This window comes from Panthera leo, chromosome C2 (assembly GCF_018350215.1).
Source record: "Panthera leo isolate Ple1 chromosome C2, P.leo_Ple1_pat1.1, whole genome shotgun sequence".
NCBI lineage: Eukaryota > Metazoa > Chordata > Mammalia > Carnivora > Felidae > Panthera > Panthera leo.
The window spans coordinates 80,473,925-80,496,608 of NC_056687.1; the positions used below are offsets into that span (position 1 = coordinate 80,473,925).

At 47.3% G+C, this 22,684-nt stretch overlaps 1 protein-coding gene across 9 annotated transcripts in view; it reads right to left on the reverse strand.

Annotated features, from left to right (window-relative positions):
* Positions 1 to 22,684, reverse strand: part of ST6GAL1 (ST6 beta-galactoside alpha-2,6-sialyltransferase 1) — a 119,191-nt gene that overhangs the window by 32,133 nt on the left and 64,374 nt on the right. For 5 of the 9 annotated variants that reach the window (XM_042955015.1, XM_042955012.1, XM_042955013.1 and 2 more), the window contains 2 exons: positions 18,037 to 18,194; positions 1,394 to 1,529 (listed from right to left, as the gene is read on the reverse strand). The gene's annotated coding sequence lies outside the window, so the exon portion shown is untranslated. Of the gene's footprint in view, positions 1 to 1,393; positions 1,530 to 3,177; positions 3,330 to 6,325; positions 6,348 to 10,011; positions 10,179 to 18,036; positions 18,195 to 22,684 lie in introns of those variants that run through there. The other 4 variants (XM_042955016.1, XM_042955018.1, XM_042955019.1 and 1 more) reach the window with 4 other exon arrangements.

Genomic DNA, 22,684 nt, shown 5'->3' on the forward strand with positions numbered 1-22,684 from the left:
TGAGGCTTGGAAGGAGCTGGTGGTCACCTTCTGGCCATCACCTACTGTCCCAAGGTTGAGGGTCTCAAAAAAGAAGACCTCCTCCAAAAAGCCCGGCACAACAGTCCTGCCACTTTAAGACAGCCTCAGCCTTTAGGGTCATGGCCCCAGTGCACTCATCGGAAAGCTTACCTCAGGGCTCCCCAGGTCTCCTAACACCACCCTCTGTTCAGGCTCCAAGTCCAAAAACTGGCTGGAGTTTCTGGTCATGAACACAGAGTATTTCAAGACCCTTTTTCCTCTCTCCTGCTGTTCTGAAGAGACAGGGACTAAAGCAGTTCCATCTAAGCAGCCCAAACTGAAGGAAAGGAGTAGTAAAATTTTCTCCCCTGTTTCTCTGGGGAAACACACCAAGCTTTGGATTTTCCAGACGTCTTAGCCCCTGGGCCTTTGCACTGCCATAGTCTCTCGCTTGTCCACTTGCCTGTCAACCAGACAGAGTTACCTTTCTGCTTCTGCCCTCCCATGGAACCCCATCGGGTTTATATCAGGTGCTAAGCAATGCTCACTTTTCCTGCTGACCCCCTGCTAGAGGGGAACCCCTCCTGGCTCATTCCTGAAACCCCAGTGTCCCACACAGGACCTGAAACTGACTGGGTACTCAATAAAGGCTTACTGAACTGATGGGACTAAGTCAATAAATCTTTGCTACCCCCACCAGGCTTCTAGAAGAACAGGAACAACCCACATTATCACCTACAAAGAACAAGCCAGGGGCCTCTGGGTGGCTCAGTTAGTTAAGCAGCCGACTTCTGCTCAGGTCATGATCTCGTGGTTCATGAGTTCGAGCCCCGCATTGGGCTCTGTGCTGACAGCTCAGAACCTGGAGCCTGTTTCGGATTCTGTGTCTACCTCTCTCTGCCTCTCCTCTACTCGTTTTCTCTCTCTCTCTCTCTCTTTCTCTCTCTCTCTCTCTCCCTCCCTCTTTACACACACACACACACACATAAATAAATAAAACATTAAAAATTATTTTTCAATAATAAATAAAAAGAACAAGCCAACACTAAACCAACAGTAAGAAAACCCCGGTCAAAGTAAGGTTCCTGCCCTGGTTTGCTCATCACTACATGCCCGGTACCAAAGGAAGGACTTGGCACAAAGTAGGTGCTCAAAAAAGGTGGGCTGAATCACAGAATAACTTCAAGTCTCCCACTTCCCATTTATAAAAACAGGCAAACCACCTATTCCCACCACTCACCGAATCGGAACACATAATACATGAGGAAAACAGCGAAGCCGCAGTGAGACATCGAGACCCTGTGACTCCTGGCCCCATATTCTACCACCCCATTTCTTAATTAGGAATGTACCCCTTTGCTGCTCCATAGTCCAAGCTTCCAGGTCTCCTTACCTGCTCCCGGCTAATCCCCCTGGGGCTGCAGGCCCGGCAGGTCCTCAGGAACCAGCACTATTCTCCATAGGAGGAAGGTTGGCTTTATGGGGTCTGGAGGCCAAGGCTCATTTTTCTCAGGATGATCAAAACACATCTGCAAAGGCCAAAAAAGAAAAAGAAGCAAAAAAAAAAAAAAAAGAGGAGGTTAAGAGCTGGTTTCCAGGAGGGGCAGGGTTAAAGATTAACAAGGTGGTCAAGCACCTCTGAGAGTCTTTTGACTCAATCCAGGAAGCCCGGAGGGCTCAAAAAAAGAAACACAAAGAGACAAGAGCCCATTACAGGTGCTGAGCTCAGGGTTGGGAATAGCAGAGAAGTCCTGGAAACAGACCTATATTAGATAAGAACATGCTAGAAGGATAAAGCAGGCACCACAGAGCAACCTGGGAAAGAAAAGGATTGTTTAGTCACTGGTGTAGGGGTAAGTAGCAATTTGGGGAGAGAAGATTCAGCTCATCCCTAAATACACTCTAGACAGATTTTTCAAAGTTATTTCTTATCGGGGCACCTGGGTGGCTCAGTCGGTTAAGTGTCAGACTTCAGCTCCGGTCATGATCTTACAGTCTATGAGTTCGAACCCCACATCAGGTTCTGTGCTAACAATTCGGACCCTGGAGCCTGCTTCAGATTCTGTGTCTCCCTCTCTCTCTGCCCCTCCCCTGCTCATGCCCTGTCTCTCTCTGTCTCAAAATAAATAAAAACATTAAAAAATATATTTTTAAGTTATTTCTTATCAAAGAACACTTAGTGATATGTGAAATTTCTATCAGTATAATGCTAACTGGAAAAAATAGGTTGTAAAACTATATATAATATTCTAGTCAAATCCAAAAAATAAAAATTTTAATGTACATGTGAAAGGACTAGAAAAAAACAAAACAACACTGGATGGTAGAATAATGTTTTCAGCTTTTACAATTTTTTGTATGTTCCAAAATTTCTAAAACGTATATGCATTACTCTTAGAGTTGGAACACTATTACAAAAATAAATAAAATTTTAAAAAGCTACAAACAGAATTCGATATTCGAGCGTCTGACTCTTGACTTCAGCTCAGGTCATGATCTCACGGCTCATGAGTTTTTGAGCCCTGCAGCCCCATGTCAGGTTCTGTGCTGACCGTGCAGAGCCTGCTTGGGATTCTCTCTCCCTCTCCCCTCTGCCCCTTCCTCGCTCACTCTCTCTCTCTCTCTCTCTCTCTCAAAATAAATATATAAACTTTAAAAAAAAAAAGAAAGGAAATATACATATATAACACAATATTAATTAACTTAAAATATACAAGGTAATACGTAATAATATACAAAATGTATAGATAATTGTGTATGAATTTATGTAGCAACAGGGGGAAAATTCTTCAAACACTGTAACAAAAAAAAAGTGAAACAGAGAATGTTATCTGTGCATCCATCGTTGTGACTAAAAGTTACTCACGTCCAAATATCTAGGAAAAAAATGTACCTGACTGAGACCTGATGAGCAACTGGTGAGCAGAGAGAAGTTCTCATCTTTCAGTCTGACTTCATTACGCTTCTTATGCTACTGGCAAAACTGTTAGGGACAACACTGAAAGTACATTTCAACCTTGTGTATCAACCCCACGAACACTATTGGGCTGGCCTTGAAGCCTGTCCTGGAAGATGCAGCGTTAACAGAACTCAGAGGAAGCCAGAGTGGCCACAACTCCCTCCCTCCCTTGACCCAGGAGGAGACACCCGCCCGCCTTGCTTGCCTGGTGTTCATACCGGCAGGAGGACAGCTGTGGGCGGGCCCTGGGTATGTCACACAGGGCAAAAGCGAGAGGTGCCTTGTGGTGTTCCTTGTCAAAAACTCAGGGGGCTCCTTATCAGATCAAAGAACTGGCGCCCAGGCACTCCTGGTCAAGTCCTAAAATAGCTCTGAGACCTCTTCCTCTTTTCATGTCATGTATGTTTCCTTTGTGGCATAAGACTTTGTAATTACGCATGCGTTCATATGATTATCTGATTACCAGCTGCCTCCTCTGCTAACAATGTAAACTCCTTAAGTAGGAGCCTTCTCAGACTTCTTCACTACCATCTTCAGTGCCTGGATGAGTGTCTGGCACCTGGGAAGCACTCGATAATTATTTGTTGAATGAGTGAAAGATTACCAGGCCTTCAGAGGTCTATGCTTCCCTCAGGCCACACTGATGGAAAGGTTCTTTCTCTTCTTTCTTGGCACCCTCATGAGGAACACTGAGGGTAGCCCCCTGCCCTCTAGGTGACGCCTCTTGCCTATGAGTGCTGATTCGCTGCCAACCCCCCCCCAAGCTGCTAGACCATGTGACTTGTTTGAATTCAGGGCACAAATAGTTAATGCAAATCTTCCTGTCCCTATCGATTGCACCTGTTCAGAACAACTCGCCCTCCTAGGATGTAACAACCACTCCCTGCCCGATTTCCAAAAACCAAGTAGCTGAAACAAAAGTGGCCCAATTGTTGATGTCCATCTACCATAGGTGAGGAGAGTCTTCCAGAAGTAGTCACTGCTGCTCGTAAGGCTGCAGTGGTGGTGAACCTCAACCAGCTGCAGGAATTAGAATCCTCAATTCTCTGGGTGAGAAACTTTGGCCATCAGCTACCATTTATTTGGTACTAGCCGTGTGCTCAGCATGCAGGGGTTGAGGTTAAGAGCTCTGGGATTACACAGATTGGGGGCAAGAGTCCAAACTCTCTCACCAGTTACGTGACCTCTGGCAAGCTACTCAACCCTCTAAGACTCAGCTTCTTTATCTGTAAAATGGGAGTAATAATAAAAGACCCTATCTCATAGGATTGTTTAAGTAATCAAGTAAGGTGATACGCCCATAGCGATTACGATAGGCTTGTGACAAAGACCATAGGCATCACTTCATTTACTCCTCACCATCCCCTCCGGTGCACCCCATGACTGTCCCAGATTACACATGGGTAAGCTGAAATAGGGAAGAGGAGTAATTTCTCAGAGTAACTCAATTGTGGCGTTCCAAATGCCCTGTGCTCTTGCACCCTTTGTTGCCCTGCAAGTAAATTTCCTTCTGATGAAATGTCTTTTCCTCCCCTGTTCACACGGGGCCACACCCACTCAGTCCCCCACCATCCCCTGCACCAGTTTATGTGTCCCTGGACTCTGAAGACTTTCTTGACTCCCCCCACAGAGATCCATACAACTCCACTGTGCCTGTTCTGGCTCTCATCAGACTACGTGACATTTAGCTGTTTGCAGGTCTGTCCCACCCAGACGGAGCATTCCTTTAAGGTGTATTTCGGGCCACCCCACATCTAGCCAGGTTCGGAACCATAAGTGGGACGTGCTCAGTTGTGTCTGAATGAAACAGCGAAGCTAGCTCTGACACCACCCTTCCCCATTCCCCATGCCCTTCAACGATCAGATCCAAACTCATCCTCGCACCCGCCCGTCACCTTCAGTTGTGAGAATCCCCTTTGCAGCACTGTCACTGCAGAAGCTTATTTTGTCTGTTGGATACACAGAGTGAGAGGGAATTTACCACCTCCTGGGGGGCGCATATAGCTTTGTGAACAGCTCTGCCCCTTAGAAGGTCTTAAAATGAAGAGAAATCAGCTCCCCCATAAAAATAAACTAGGGGGTTAAGCTCTGCTTTTTGGAACCACATAGATTCAGAATGAGAACCACGATGACATGTGGCGCCTGTGCTCAGTGCTGAGAACTTCACGTGCACCAGCTCATTTCATCCTCACAAAACCCCATGCAGACCTCACCACCTGCTACCAGCATCGGTGAAGTCATTTCGCCTCCACCGGGACACTCTTCTTCACCCCTTGAATATTTTTGCAGCTGGCTCACTGTAATTCTCCCCACGCTGTTTCTGTCCTGACTCGTGGTGATATCAACATCCACCTATAGGACGGTTCTAGTCCCTGGTCTCTCAGTGAATCTCTTCTACTCCAGTGATCGTGCCTTTAGCCACTCACCCCCAAGGTCATATCTCCGATCTTATCATTTTCATAAAAGACTCCACAGTCTTGATTTTCAGGACCACCACCCCCACACACCATTCCTATCTTTGTAGCTTTGTCCAACTAGTTCTGACCTCCAACTGTCTTCTGTGGTTCCTCCTACGACCTTCTCATGGTCTCGCACTTCCTTCACAGCCTCACTTCCCTTCCTTCCCAGATTAAACTCCACAGTCACTCATTAAATTGAGCTCCCCCATCACACAATATTGGATAAACCCCAATCCTGGTTAAAGCCAACTCTCTGTGCCCCTCCACACCTGCGAGCATACAGCTGCATATGTAAAGAAAATCAAAAAACGATACTTAGTGGAGTTTGCCTCAAGTTCATGATCATAAACTGCCTCCTTTATGCTTCCTAGTAATCACATGCTACTTTTCTAGTCAATTCACCTGCCACTCACCTAGAGGACTATGTGACTTCATCCCCATGAAAAGTCCCCTCATCTTCCCCTTTCCTTGGTGAACGTGCTACTTACTCATAGAGAGAAAGGAAGCTACCAGAATCGAATCACCACATGTGCACCTCTGTACCACAGCTATTCACCTTACCTGCATTTATGTCCAAATGATGTCTCGTTACTATGGATGAACTGGCTGCACCCAACACTTGCTGTACCCAACATTTGCTCCACTAGAACTCATATTTATTTTTTAAAATATTTTTTAACGTTGATTCATTTTTGAGAGACAGAGACAGAGTGCAAGGGGTGGGGGAGTGGCGAGAGCAGAGAGAGAGGGTGACACAGAATCCAAAGCAGGCTCCGGGCTCTGAGCCATCAGCATAGAGCCCGATGCGGGGCTCGAACCCACGAACCACGAGATCATGACCTGAGCCAAAGTCAGACACTTAACCAACTGAGCCACCCAGGCGCCCCAATGTGCCACTAGAACTTACATACTCTTCTCTGCTTAAGGATATTCTTCTATAAAATCTCCCCTTTTTCTTCTGCGTCATATGTATCCCTCTCTCAAAGACGATGCTTATCAGCACATAGACATGCTATTGTTTCTCCTATCTTAAACAAACATACAAACCCCTCTTGGTTGATGTGAGGCAACATGAAACACACAGCACCACCTACGAAAAACTCTCATCCAAAATGTTTCACCTGTTATATAATCAAGCCCTTACATGTCATTCCAGTTTTGAGAAAACACGGGCGAAAGAACAAGTTAAATGACACCACAGACAGAAGCCAGAAAGCAGGGCATTCTACAGAACTGAACTAGTTTCATCAACAGGTCAATGGGCATGAAAAACAAACGCCTTAAAAGGCAAAAATGTCATATGCAATATGCAGACTTTGCTTGAATTTTGATTTGAACAAAATACCACCAGGGACAAATGGGGTCCCATTATCAAATGGGGATATCTGAATATAGATCTGGTATTAAATGATATTAAGAAATCATTGTTGGGGTGCCTGGGTGGCTGAGCCAGTTAAGCGTCTGACTTCAGCTCAGGTCGTGATCTCATGGTTCGGTTCATGAGTCTGCACCCTGCATCGGGCTCCCTGCTGTCCGTGCAGAGTCCACCTCAGATCTTCTGTCTCCCTCTCTCTCTGTCCCTTCCCCCCTCATACTCTTACACTGTCTCTCTCAAAAATAAATTAAAAATTTTTTTTTAAAAAAGAAATCATTGTTAATTCTGTTAGGTATGATTATATATGTGTTTTTTTTAAAACAGTCAGTCCTATGCATGTGAAGTAGAGATGAAATCTACAACACTTCAGCCACAAAACAGATGAAGCAAATATGAAAAACATGTAATGTCATTTTTTCAAGTGTGTTCAAACTAGGCTAGGTCAGAAATAAGAGAGACTTGCAGACTCTTCTTGGACAATATCGTTGGGTGGGAGTGGGCAGAGTTTAAGCTCGAACAAAAAAAAGCACGGGAGACAATTTTTTCTGTTTTGCTGAAGGAATTCGCTGAAAAAGACACATGACTTTCCAACGGTCACACATTTCGCCGTGGCGTACGTTCTACATTATAATCGCCATTTCCCTGTCCCTCCTGGGTAACTTCTTGACCTCATTTCACCTTCCAGCTGCTGCCCTCTTTCCTTCGCAGTAAAACTCCTTGAAAGAACATTGTACAGTCACGGTTTCTAATTTTCCTCTTCCCATCCTCACTTGAACCCACCCCAGCAGGCCTCCGCCATCTCCAGGAAACGGCTCTTGTCTACGTCACCAAAGACCTCCGTGACCTCCATGCTGCTAAGTAAATGGTCAGTGCTCAGTTTGCACTGTTTGGCTCCTCAGGAGTATTTTGCAAAGTTGGTCATTTCCTGCTTCTGGCTTCCAAAACCTACACGCTCTCCTGGTTTTTCTCCACCTTACTGGTCATTCCTCCGTAAATCTCCATTGCTAGTTCCTCCTCATCTCCCCCATCTCTGCACATGGAAGTGCCCCTGTGTTCTGCACTTGGCGTTGGCAACACTCGTTGTCTGCTTGTTGTGAGCACCTTGTGGTCGGGTCTATCCCTCCTCTACCCATTTTGCACTCAATCCATGCTTGCTGACATGCACCAGAATGAGATCAGAAAACAGGTTATGTCAGTGAGTTTCTGTGAAAAGGAAGTCCTTAAGAATTGAAAAAACACCAACAAAACAGCAGGGTCAGGATGGGGGTGTAGAATAAAATATTATACTCACTTGACCATTTCCCTATCACCTATTACCAGTGAGGGGAGGCAGCACTGCCCAGAGCACTGATGGTCAGACTTCGAGCATATCACAATTATCAATAACTGGGGTGCCTGGGTGGCTCAGTCGGTTAAGCGCCCCACTTCAGCTCAGGTCATGATCTCACGCCCCGTGAGTTCGAGCCCCGCATCGGGCTCTGTGCTGACAGCGCAGAGCCTGGAGCCTGCTTTGGATTCTGTGTCTCCCTCTTTCTCTGCCCCTTCCCTGCTCACACTCTATCTCTGTCTCTCTGTTTCTCTGTCACTCAAAAATGAATAAACATTTAAAAAAAAAAAAAAAGAACTATCAAATTACTTATTGAAATGCAGATTCCTGAATTCTCCCTCAGTCATTCTGATCCAAGTGGTCTGGGATGGGGCTCAGAGATGGGCATTTAGCAAGCACCCGTGTGATTCTGACACAAGTGGTCCCACCCACACATCATGCTCTGAGAAAAGGGCAGCTGAGGGCACCATGACTCAAAGTGAGATCCGCAGTTAAGGCTAGTCTGAGAACGCTTTCGCAAGATCCGGGATGGATTCTAGGATAGGAATCTAATGTAATCAACTTTTATACTAATTCGAAGAAGTAATTTTATGCCTATTGATTCTAACAATAACTTTAAGAGTATTCCAATAATTCCTCTTCATTGCATTTTAGAAGCTATTGATGTGGGAGAGGTTGGCGGGAAAGAAAAGGATTCTTCACAGATGGTGCGAGAAGCCCTGGCTTGGGAGAAAGGGTTCACGCTCTGTCATCTCAAAAGCCCAGATTCAAATCCTGACCTTTCTACCTGTCAGTTATATGAGGTTAGACCAGTCCATCAGCTTCTAATAAGCCTGTGTCTTCATCTGTAGAGGATGGATAATAATACTTTAAAAATTCACCCCTGCAGGGTTATAGCGACAACTTAATGATAGACTTCATCGCTTTGTTCCAGCTAATAATTGTTGAGCTTTTTCACCACGTGCTGAGTACTCTACACAAGGGCCAAGCTCCTGTAATCCAGCAAGCTCATTTAATTCCTGAAGAACAGTCCCTGAGGCAGGTACCGCTCACAGCAGCTTCCACAGTCCCCAGAGAGGTGGTCCAGGCTGCTGACTCATTCCCAGCCCCTGGCCACCAAGCTCTATTCATGGGAGCCAGCAGAGGTCAAAAACTTAATAGTTGTGTCAAAATATTTCTGACAAGTCACAAATCTGCTCAAGCTAGAAACATGTTAAGCCACAGGAAACCAACTTGCAGTTAGTAAATCTGCGAAGCGAGTGAAAGGAAGCCTCCAGGAAGATTCACAGGGGGGTCTGAGTAGCTGTGCTTTTGCAAGTGTTTACCTGAGGGCCAGAGCAGCTGCGGAGGAGCTCGTGGTGGGGAGGGGGAAATCCTGCCCAGATCAAAGCCCCAGAGATAAAGGGGCTTTCACTCCTGCTTGCCCCAAATGTTCCAGACCCAGGCTGCAAAAAGTGTCTCTTCATGGAGATAAGATCTTTTCCCAGCCAGGCAGGCACTAACGGAGAAGGAACACCTGAGTACATTTCCCTGAGGTTTTTCCAAAAGCATGAGAACAGAGCTTTGTGGGTGGGTATCGAGTCCCCACCACAGACAGGTTGCCCTGTGGTTTCTGACCAGAGCCAGTCACCCTGAACGGGTAAGGAGAGCTCTGAACTCAGGATTCATGGAGCCACGGCAAAAGGAAATCACCGGCCTTTTGCTACTGTCTTCAACCTTGCGCCTTTCAACGGTGGATGTATATTTGTAGAAATGTTTGCCTTTCTATTTGACAGGTGCCAGGCTGAAAGGGGGCACATCACACCCCTTCAGCTCCCTCTCCCTATGATGCCCACTGCCCAGGACAAGCAATCAAAGCCCCAGCCCCAGCAGGCATCTTGCCCCATCTTACCACACTGAGAACCACCGTGCACTCCACTCCATCCGAGCTGAGCCAAGGAAGGAGCAAAAGGGCCTATAAGGAGGGTTAAATAAATACTGCACGCCTCCCAAGCGACAGGTCCACCCCTTTTTCCTCCACACTTCAACCCACACCCAACAGAGAAGCAGAGAGAAAAGAAAATGGGCCTACCTCCTCCTCAGGAAATGGAACTGTTTCATCTCCCCTTAATAGTTAAAAAAAAAAAGTAAGTTTATATCACAGAAGTCTCTACACCTACAAAAAGGTATAGGGAGTAACACAATGAACCTGTTTTCAGAACCCAGCTCCAAGGATTACCAACATTTTGCCAACTTCGTGTTATCTCTTTCCCCCTTTTTTTTCTCTGGAGAAATTTAAAGCGAATGCCAGCTCCCCTATCTTCTCCATTGGGGTTCCATAAGAAAATTAAGCCCTGATGTCCTACGTATGACATCCGTTTACGTAATGAGTTAACTTACCTCCCTGGCATCCAGAATGGTATCAGCTATGTGCCATCCTTGGGAGAAGTGGGACCATAGGCCTCGAATAATTTTCCATGGAGCTTAATTCTCTATAATATAACTCACACACACACACACACACACACACACACACACACACACATCCACGCACACACACGCACTGGGTCTGTGAGAGGATATGTGAGGATATATATATAAAACCCCGATACCATTATCACTTAATATCCAATCCACTTTCAAATGTTTCCCAGTTCTCTCAAAAGTGTCTTTGACACTAAATTCCTTAAACGAGGATCCAAACGAGGTGGGCACATTTTGTTTGGATGATCTACCACTCTCAACTCCTTTTAATGTGAAATCGCTCCCCACTCCCGGATTTTTCCTTTTCAGGACATATATTTGTGGAAGAAACTAAGTCATTTGTCCCAGGAATGTGCCTAGAACGGAATCCTGCGGAGGACCTCCTTGCGGTATTGTTTAACTTACTCCTCTTTGTTCTGTGTTTCCTTCCTGTAAATGGAGTGTTGGATTTCAAGGCCTGTTGGGATTCAGTGGTTTCAAGTTGAATGGTTCTCCCAAGTTGTTTATATGTAGGAGGGCCTAAGTCCTGGTTGCCTGGGAGAGTGCAGGGTGAGGGACACGGGGAGAGGCCTGAGCTCCCCCACTTTGCAGAAGTTCCAGAGTTAGTGAGAACATCATACATAAGTGTTTACAGTCTATACTGTGATCCAGCCAGCGACACGGCAATGCAGACACCAGCCAGAAACCCCACACTCCCCAGAATGTGCCTTCCAGTGAGGGGATAAGTGAAGAGTAAAACAAAACAAATACGTATGTCATGTTTTGGAAGTGGATAACCACTGTGCAGAAAGTTAACGCAGGGGAGACGGATAGGGACCCCAGGGTGTATGGGAGAGGGATGGAGTTCAGTGTTCAACTGGATGGTCCAGTGTTCAACTGGATGGTGAGAAAGCCTCACTGAGAACACGGCGCTGGTGCAGACAGACTGGAGGGAGGTGAAAGGAGTGGGTCATGCAGATTTCTGAAGGAAGGGGATTTCAGGTGGACGGAACAGCAAAAATCCCTGGGCAGGGACAGGCCTGACCTGTTTCAAGAACAACACGGAGGCCAGAAACAGAGCAGAGCGAGAAGGGGAGCAGAAGATGAGGTCGGGAGCGTAGGAGCCAGATCACCTAGGGCCTTAGACAGGTGTAGGATTCCAGCTTACATTCTGAGTAAGACCTGGCCGACCTATGTTTGCAAGGGATCATTTGGGCTGCTGAACTGAGAAGCAAATGTGGTAGGCAGCAGCCTGAAGGAGGTTTAAAAAAAAAAAAAGAAGAAGAAGAAGAAGAAGAAGAAGAAGAAGAAGAAGAAGAAGAAGAAGAAGAAGGAGACTTTTCAAGAGTCCATTGTAACAACCCAGGTGCAAACAGCCCATGAACCACTTACTCTTTACTGGGTGCTAGCAATTTAGAGATATAACCAAATGTGATCCTCTTTTAGAAACAAGAAGGAAGTTCTGAGAGAGTTTAAGCCATTTGCTCAAGATGCCATTGTCAGTGGTCAAACTAGATTATTCTAACTGCCCAAACTGCTCTGCTGTCCAACAGATGTCTCTCAGGACACTTTAAAGAGCTCCTAAGAGCCTGGCTGCTTTACCAGGTCAACTACTGGTGCTGGTCACCATCCTGGGCCCTCTGGTGACACCTCTTTACTCTGCCCTGATCTCCACTCCTTAACCCCTCAGTGTGCAAACCTCACCCTCATCTGTACCTTAGAACCTGAACTTCCTGTCCCTAGAGACCTTGAACCCCCAGAGGGTACTTCAGCCAGCCACAATACCTCCAAGAAGCAGTCCATGTGTCCCGGCTTCCAGAAACTTTCACCACAATGGGCGCCCCCACACCACTTTTTTTTGTGTGTGTGTGTGTGTGTGTGTGTGAGAGAGAGAGAGAGAGAGAGAGAGAGAGAGAGAGAGAGAACGAGTTGGGGAGGGGCAGAGAGAGTGGGAGAAAGGGGATCCAAAGCAAGCTCCGTGCTGACAGCAGAGAAGCAGGCTCCGTGCTGAGGGCAGAGAGCCCGATGCAGGGCTCAAACTCACAACCATGAGTTCATGACCTGAGCCAGAGTCGGACGTTCAACCAACTGAGCCACCCAGGCGCCCCGAGGGCTCCCCTTTCTTGCTTTGTGCCAACTGTGCTGCCACTTAATCCTGTAATGACTCCTCTCCCTGCTTCTCATGTCAGGGATGGCTGGCTGCCCCACCAACATCCGGATCCTGCTGCCATTCAGAGTTGTTGAAAGTGGCGGCCCACCCAGGGGTTCCATTTTCCAGCAAGCGCACACGCACACTCATACACACTCTGTCCCGAGGTGGGACAGGTGGCCTACGAAATGGGATCCAAAATAACAGGTGCCTCTGCTAGGCCAAGATGACTAGGCAGTGTAGCTAGCATCACCCTAACTGAGCTTCTTGGTAGAGACCTCCCGCATCCTTATTCCTACTCCTCTGGGAGCATCAGCAGAGTTCTCTGCAGTAGATTCTTCCATCATCCCAGGACTTCCCCGAGCACAGTGGATTAACAGAAGCTCTCCTTAATATATTAAAAGCCAGAGGTTCCTGAGTCCTCCATACCAAGTACCTTTCCAATTTGTTTCCCCCTGCTGTGATTCCCTGATGTGAAGGACAAAGGCAAAAGAAATGCAGACACAATTAAATTTCCTTATAACCTGCAGCCCACTGACAACTACTTGAGGCAGGCAGAGGATGCTTTCCTCCAGGAACTCCCGACTGTTTTAATGTTAATGCTCTCGTAGAGGCAAAAAACAACCTTAGCTTGACAGTAGCTAGGCCCCCAGGATCCTGTGAGTCTTCTGTAACATAGGAAAATCCTTCTAGAAACTTCCTTGGTTTCTACTGGCCCCCAACTTAAAACTATATAATCACTTGCTCCTCAAAATCCCACTGCAGCTCTTTCTGCCCAAGGGTCCTATCCCCATGCTTTAATTAAACCACCTTTCTTGCACCAAAAAAAACGTCTCAAGATTTCTTTCTTGACCGTCCGCTCCCGGTCATCAAATCACATCAATCCCCAGGTTTTAAAAGATGCTATCAGCCACACTTAATTAAGAATGTGGGCTCTTACTTGTCAAATGAACAAAGATATTGCTGCCGGTAAGAGGTCCTGTTCAGCATGAGATTGCCATTGTTATCACAATCGGTTGGTAAAATTCCAGCATGATACAAAGAAATGGACGATTTCTTTGCCCTGGACAGGTTTGTTTTGTTTTGTTTTGAATAAATGTGCTTCTGCCATCTGGCTTTTTGAAATCCTCCAAGAGTCTCGTGGGCGAGGAATGCTGGTTTGTGTGGCCTGAAACTTACCCCAATAAACTCATGACTTTCTGATCCCAGCTGGCCTCCTGAAAAACAGGTTTTATTGGTTGGCTAGATATGTAGGGTACTTAAAAAAAACTACCCACAACTGCCCTCAACTAGGCAGAATTAAGTCATTCTATGCTTATCTGGAAGAATCTGGCCCCCAAGTGCTTAAAAGTCAAGAGCCCAGCAATATAAAACCAGATTTTTATTGACTGCCAGATCAAACAGATACAGGTCTCTCACCCATCATCTCAGTGCTCAGCAGCTGAAGGCAGGCAGCCATTACATCAGAAAGACACCCTGCTCTGGGACAGAACAGAACTGTCACAGCTGAGCACAGTAACTAGGTGGCCCAGAATTCTCACTGAAGAGCAAAGGGGGACCAGATGGCAACAACACACGAGGGAAAGAGTTCTACTGAAAGACCAAAGATGAAGAATTTTCTCTTAAATCCTGATACCGAGGGTCTGATGACCCACATCTGTCTCTTCGAGCCCCAGTTTAACTGTCTTTAGTGAGAACAACGATGTCTGCTAATGTTGTCTTAAACATGATGGTCACCAGGAACTCCTCGGCTGGAGATCGTGCCAGGGGCTGTTTATTCTTCCCTTCCATTTTGGCTTTACCCAACCAGACAGGAGAATGGCAGGGCCAGAGTTGCTGACATTCCCCGGAGCCCAGAGTCACTGAAGGGAGCTGCTGTTCTTAGAGGCGGCCACCAAGGTGATGAAATGTTTACCTCTCTCACCTTGGCAAATTGATCTCTTTCCTAGGACCACCTGGGCCACCATACAAAGAGAAAAGGGAAGAGAATGTAGAGGAACGAGGATTTGATCAAGTCTGTCCTCAGGGTATACCCTACCCCTAGTCCCACAGCCATAAGAGTCAGTGTAGGTGAAAGGAACCACTCAGGTACTACTTTTCCAAATCACCTGGGAATTAACATCACCTAGGATGCATCTAAAAATATGGATGGCAGGGGTGCCTGGGTGGCTCAGTCGGTTGAGCATCCAACTTCAGCTCAGGTCATGATCTCATGGCTCTGAGTTTGAGCCCCACATCAGGGTCTGTGCTGACACACACACAGAGCCTGGAGCCTGCTTTGGATTCAGTGTCTCCCTCCCTCCCTGCCCCTTCCCCGCTCACGCCCTTGCGCATGCGCGGGCGCATGCTCGCTCCCTCTCAAAAATAAATAAACAAAAAAATTAATAAAAATACAGATGTCCAATACTGTCCTCAGTAGATTCTGATCTAATTGGTCTAGACCAAAAGAGGCTTGGAAAATATGAACGTTCACAGGAGGGTGGTCTCAGGCAGAGTGGGAGGAAGCCATGCTAGTTTAGGCTAAGCGTGAAGTCGGGGGATGAGCCAAAACCATGGCCTCAAGCGTGTGCAGTCCCTGCTTAGCAGAGGCTCCTCCACAACCCGAGGAGTCTGCTGTCCCTTTGTGGCCCGGAGTTACTGAGAAGGGGGCGGGGCTTCAGTCCAGGGTTTTAGGAATCTCAGGCCAATCTGTTGTCAATTCTGGGCTCCCCGCCCCAACGGGAAATATGAACAATTCAGGTCTGTCCTGAGGTCAGAGGCGGGGAGTCACGACTACCAGAGAGAGTGCTAATTGCCCTGGCATCAAGGTGTGTGTTTCTTTCACCTTCTCTCCTCCCAGCTGTGAACCTGACTTAGGTCACCAGATCACACAGGTAGCAATGTAGCTAAAGTATAATCTAACGGGCAAAGGAATGTGCTCCATTCTGGGCAATCACAGACAAGGGCTCACACTCAACTTCTACTCCTCGCGAATGGTCATTTTCTCCTAGAGGGGAAGGGCTGGTATTCTGGAGTTTTCTACATTCACTTCCCTCCCCACCACACATACACAGAGACCAGTTTATAGCTGCACCTATTTGGTGCTTAATGGAGCAAGCAGACGGTGGACAGTTTGGATATTTTTCTTTCGGGGCCAGATCCACAAATCTCAGCCCTAATTAATCTCACCCCCAAACCTCCCTACTTGGTCATTCCCTCCCTTCGTTTCCGGGATCCAAGGGCATGCCCATAACAAGCCCATCTCCATAGAGGAAGCTTCCCAGACTCTCCAGGCTGGAGCCCTCGCCGTGTAGACTCCTACCACACTCCCGACCTAGGTGAATGCTCTCTTACAGGCATTCCAGGTGCTGGGAGTAAGGGGTGGGTGGGGGGGAGCTGCTAATCTTATTCTCCTTCCAATCAGAGATAGGGCTCTATGGGGATTCTGCTGCTTCGGTACCGCTAAGCACAAGGCATACAAACAGTACTCAGTATCAGGACCAGGGCTCACCGCCCGGGCTTGTAAATGTGTTGTGTTGAGGGTGGAAGGTGGTTAATTTTTACATAAGAAAATGATTTCAGACTTGAACCAAAATCACCAGTGAACACGAAGCAACTACTGGGCGTGCATCCCTATACAGAGAGAGAGGAAGACAGAGAAGTCACCATGACTGCTGTTGGTGGCTCCCTATGTGCCAGGCACTGTGCTAAACCTGCACGCAGAACCGTTCATTCAGCCCCAACGGCCACCCTCCGAGGTTGGCGCGGTTATCTTTTCCATTTCGCAGAGAGGGAAGCTGATTTTTCAAGAAGCGGGAAGGCTTTGACTGATAAATGGCACTGCCAAAACGACAATCCAGGACTGTCTGAATGCAAAGGCCATGCTCTCAGTACCTCTTCGCCAGTGACCATCTCCTTGGACCTGTGATTCTCTCAGCCACAGCCGTGCCTGCCTAACCCCAGAAGCAAATGGTTTCAGTTAATAAGGAAACCAGCAGTATTGAGTTCTAAGCCCAGGGCACGCTTAGGATGCTACACACTTTATATGTCGAACTGGATCTTTCAGCAGCCCTGGATGGCTGCTGTTCTCACAGTTGACCTTTGGCATTTACAGGGTCAACATTTGAAATTTTGACTATTAGAGAACAACCCCATGGTCCTAGACATAAAATAGGCTGATTTTGCTCATGAATGAATATGAAGTATGTGCAACAGAAAGTTGGCAGGGGCCAGTCCCTTAGTATGTGAAAGGGCTCATCCCCGGGCCATGACCCAGTGCACAGGGGGCTCTCTGCCCTCCATGCACTAGGAAGTGATGCAGATAACTGCCTGTGAACTACAGATCCCACAGAAATAAGATTGCTAGTCCGTGTTAAGCAAAGTTTATACTCGATGATGAATTTCTGCTAACAGATTTATAAATGCCCACAGCTCTATATTCACGAAATCAATCAGAGACAAAAATCACTTAAATGGTTCAGTTATGCATGGCCGCATGTACGGGGGAGCCTCTGTGCCCTGGTAGCACGTGCACGAGTCCTTATCTTAAAATTCTCAAAGATCAAGGGTACCTGGGTGGCTCAGTCAGTTAAGCGTCCAACTTCAACTCAGGTCATGATTTCGCAGTTCGTGAGTTCAAGCCCCGCGTCGGGCTCTGTGCTGACAGCTCAGAGCCTGGAGCCTACTTCAGATTCAGTGTCTCCCTCTCTCTCTGCTCCTCCCCTGCTCATACACTGTCTCTCTCTCTCCCTTAAAAATAAATAAATATTAAAAGAAAAAAAAAAAGAATTCTCAAAGGTCTCAAGAGAACACTCTCATGAATGTTGAGCCTCCTGATCCAACTTTTTATAGACGAGGAACATGAGGCTTGGGGAAGTCCTGTAACCTGCCTGGGAAAGTCTGGCCCTGAAGCCAGTGAGCTTTCCCCCCTAAAGCCCAATAGCAAGTCAGCAAAAGGTTGTCAAATCCTGCATGCTGACCCAACCAAGGAATGTGACTTAAGAGGATGGAAAAAAAAGCAGCACCATGGAAGGAAGACAGCTGCCCCCCGGGCCGCCACAGTCCCTCCCGCCCGCAACCAGTGCTGGCCTAGGAATGGCTGTGAACTTACCTTGTGACCACATCCATTCGGATCAATCAGTTCAACCAAGATGGAGGTAACTCTGGGCTCAGGCCCGATAACAGTAGGCCCAGAGGTAACGGCCATGCCGCTGCTCTCAAGATGCCCACAGTCTCAAGTACCGTGAGAAATCAGACAAGCGCCCAAATACCTAATGCACTATTTACTCTGTCTGTTTCCACACCCCTCCCCAGCCCAGAACGTGAGCGCCTGAACCAGTGAGTTACCTCGATGCTCCCAGAGACAAGGTCAGGGCCTGTGGCTCGGCTTCATGTGCCAAATAAGTGAGCGTTTTCTTCTTGCAAACAAGGTGTTCAAGAATCTTAGCCCAGGAGTAGGAGCCCACATCCAGCCCGGGATCAAAGCCTTCATGGACGGGGAAGACCTGGAGGACAGGAGAGAAACAGCACGGAGGTGGGCAAAGGGCAGGGCACCAGGGCACAGAGAGAGGTTCAGGTCAGCCCAAGCAGGGGCCCAAAGCTGAGCAGCGGGAGGTGACACTGAAAGGGAGTCTCGGGCCTCACCCCGTGGCACCATGAGTAGCCTGGGTCTGGCGATGATCGGACACGTAGTGGAGAGCAGATAAAAAGCTTCAGAGGAAAGCAAAGAGCCAGCGGGAACTGTGCAAGGTCAGAAGGAATGGGGGGGTGGCGGGGTGGGTGCCATGGCTCACAACACCCCCTCCACTCCCTGAAGGTAAGCAGCCAACAAACGAGTACCAGCAGCTGCTCCTCCACCATCTACTTCGTGCCACGTGTCGGGCCAAGCAGCTGCCGAATCTTCACCATAACCCCACCATCAGGCAAGTAATTGCTGAACCCATGAACTGAGACTCAGAGAGGTTACAGGACTTGCCTGCAATCAACCTACTGTTAAGAGGCACAGCCAGGATCTCAACGCAGATTTGATTCAAGGCCCAGAGGCCAGGAAAACCCTGGGTGCAGCTTCCTGCGTGGGGCAGAACGAGGAGCAAGCCTGAGGCGAGGAAGACGTTCAGACTAGGCCCAGTCTGCAAGGGTGGTGCAAAACTTCACGGGAACCCAGCTTTGCAGCCAGACGAATCCAGACTTGGATCCCAGCTTCATTACTCATCCCTGTGATCCCAGGCAAATGAGATACGAGTACTCAGGGTCTCAGTTTCCTCCTTTGCAAAATGTGTGCAGAACCACCTACGTGACGGGACTGCTGTGAAGGTTAGAAGTAAGGAGCCTGCAGTGCCTGGCATGGGGCAGGTGCTTACGACACAGTGACTGGTAAACTTGGACCTGGCTTAGCTGCTATGGGTGGGGGAAGTCCTCATTTCTGAGAGGAGATGAATTTTCTGGGAGTGTCATGAGTCAATATTTCTCTTTGGCTACGTACAGGACCTTGATGTTCATCTCAACAAAACTGATGTCTGCTGCTTTCGGTGTTAACCCTTTCAGACACTGCTCCCCAGTCAAGAGAATCAGAATTTGGGACCCTTGATGAAGTGAGAGCCCAGGGGATGGTAGAGGGAAGGCTGGACTCCTGGAAAAGTCTGAAACCAGGTCCCAGTCGAGAGGTCCCTAGCTGTCCACCCAAATCACCGTGTGTCCTTGAAAGTCACTTATCCCCTGGAGCCTCTGTTTCCTCACAAGAAAAGTGACACTATTGTCATTTTCAATTTCTCCAAGACAGTGGTGTAACTTCATCACCTCTGCAACGCCATGGAAGTACAGCTCGTGGGTAGAGGACCTTCCCATTTCAGAGAGAAAAAAAGAAACACTGTTGAAGGAACACCTACTTAAGACACTGAAGATTTCTTCTATTCAAGGGTCATTCTTATGAATTGAGGTGACTTGTGTTAGAAGAATCATGTCTCTGTGATTATCAGCATGAAAGCATAAACCTGTTCAATTCCCTCAAGAGCTGGTACCCCCAGAGCCCCTGCAGACGCAGGGGCAGGGGAGGGCTCTCTTCTCACCTCCAAGGAGCGGAGGGAGGGCTCACAGCCTGCACAGGAAAGGCCGGTACACCCAAATTCTCACAAGAAAGCCTACTACTGCCTTTTCTCTGGATTTTCCCTCAATTTAGAGAATAGTCCAAACTCACTCCCCTTCCCAGCCTCACCCTTAGGTCTCTTGCCGCTACTACGTGACCTGAGAAGAAAACAGGAAGTCAGTGAAGTGGTCCCAGGACAAAAAAACAGGGTAGGCAGAGAGCTCTGAGGTCCGGGAACCCAATGTTGATTTCTTTGCTCAGTCAACTGCACCTGTGCTCTGAGCTGCATGTTGTAGGGTTTTCTGGCCTTCTTGCTTGGTGTTGAAATAACCTCAAGGGTACTCACCACCCCCACCTCCCACCAATCAAAAGCAGTAAAAAGAGAAAAAATACTTTGGGTTCTCTCTTGGTCTGTGAACAAACAGGTTATTTAGAGCCACAGCCCTCTTTTAAAAAATATATTTATTTTGAGAGAGAGAGAGAGCATGCACATGCATGGGCACAAGCAGGGGAGGGGCAGAGAGAGAGGGAGAGAAAATCCCAAGCAGGTTCCACACTCAGTGCGGAGCCCAACGCAGGGTTCAATCCCATGAACCGTGAGACCGTGACCTGAGCCAAAATCAAGAGTTGGACGCTCAACCAACTGAGCCACCCGGGCACTCCCTGTCCCTTTTTATATTGAGTAAATTTGGAGTGTATCCTGGACTTTTGAATAATATATTATGAGATGCTGAATCCTGCTAAAATTCTCTGGGGAAAAAAACGTTGATATTTTTCTTTATTTATTTAACAGACAACTAACCCACTTAGGTTCAGATTGAAAGTTCTGTCTCATCTCTTGCGACTGATCGCTTCAATGCCAGTTTGGTTTTCAAAGCCTTCACTGGGCTAATTGGGTCTGCCTGTCACGTAGGCAACTCTGGGTTTATCTGGGACCTGGTTGGTGTTACTGTTATAGTTAAGCTCTCAAAACCTTTGCTGTGCCTCTTTGGGTCTATTCCATGCCCACACACCTTGCAGCATGCCCGTGACTTAGATCAGTCCATGCGCAGAGTGAGTGGGGGCCCTTTTTCCAGTTCTCTCCTCTCAGGGATTTCCTCACACCCTCTGGTGGCTCCATTGCTGGGATCCTCTGGCTGGAAAGATGGGGCTATCCCAGAGTGGTAGCTTCCCACACCATCATGCAATTCCATGTGACAAAGGCCATGATGGTCATCATCCAAGTTTCGGGTCCAGTATCCTACACCTGCCTCTCAGGGCTTCCATGTTGTTTTTGCATTCTGTCCAGTTTTTTAGTTGTAAACACAGGGAGGTTATAGTTGGATTCCTTCATCTTGGCTGCCTTTTCTTCTCAGCAATTTTTACTTCTTAAAATTCCACTCATATCTCAAAGCTCCATTAAAATACCACTTCCTGGGACACCTAGGTTGCTCAGTTGGTTAAGTGTCTGACTACCTGATTTCAGGTCAGTTCATGATCTCGTGGTCATAAGATCAAGCCCTGTGTCAGGCTCCACACTGAGCAGGGAGTCTGTTTACGATTCTCTCTCTCCTTCTGTCCCTCCTGTGTGCACACACATTCTCTCCCTCTCTCTCTCTCTCTCTCTCTCTCTCTCTCTCTCTCTCTCTCTCACGCACTCTATCTCTCTTAAAAAAAAAAAAAAAAAAAAAAGGCACTTCCTTCCAAGAAGCCATCCTTCTTCTCCCAGCTAGAAAAACTTTCTTCTTCCTCTGTATTAGGGAAGATTCAGATTTGGCAATATCGAGAGTCAAAGTCAAATCTTTTCATGATTACCTTTGTTCAAAGATCTAGGTTCAAGGACATGGCTGGAATGAAATCAAATGCAACCAAGAAGCATGACGGTGGTTAGGAGAACAGATTTTGCCTAAACCCCAGCTTTGCTAATTGCTGGATGTGTGACTTTAGGTGAGCCGCTTACATCCATGTACCTCAGTTTCCTCATCTATAAAATGGAAATAATAATACTACAGACAATTGTGAAGATGAAACGAGTTAATAGTTATAAAGTGCCTAGAATAATGCCATGTTGTTGGTGTTAAGAGATTCGCCATTTCTCACAGGTTACCTCAACTTTGCTCTGCAGATGAGGAAACCCTACAGAGGGAAGAAGAAACAACAGACAGAATGAACTCTATCTCCGCCTTTTACTAAGCCCTAAAAGGGACTATAATTTTTATTTTGACAAATACTTAAAAGAGTACAATTTGGGTGTCTGTGGGGACCCTCTGAGAAGCCACGTGGCAGATGGAAGGCTAATGGTATAAGGTGGGTTAGATCTGCCTTCCACAACTGGGTCTCCTCTGCGTCTGGCTTTCCTGTTCTAAATCATGACTCTACGGGGTAGACTGGTCTACCTGCACATTGCTCACAGAGTGAACCTCTGTGGAAAGCAAACGGAATTGGGCCCTTTCTCAGTTTACCCTCCAATGCCTCCCTGATACACACATAATAAAATCCAAAATTTTTTAGGCTATTACATCAGAGTTCTTGTGATTTTTTTTCCTGCTGTCATTGCTATCTGTAACCTCATCTTCTGCCACTCCCTCACAGCCCTCACATTCCAGCTGGACGGAGCTAACTAAAGTTCACCCATCCCACCTCATCATTTCCCAAGAGCACCACTGCCCTCGTCCTTGAGCTCAAATACCCCTCCCTGCCCTCCTGTCAAATGTGTAAATGCCTCCTCTCCTACGCCAACTCTTCAAGGACTTCCGAGAGGCTTTCCCAGACTCCCCGGGACCCATTTGGTTTGGCCCTCACTCCCTCCCTTGTTCCCAGAGCTCTCTGCAGTAGACACCCTGGTAGCACTTTCTGGTAGATGGTAATCACTTATTTTACAGGTTCCTCTCTCCTTCACCGCACCGGTGTTTTTCAAAATATGTATCTTATGTT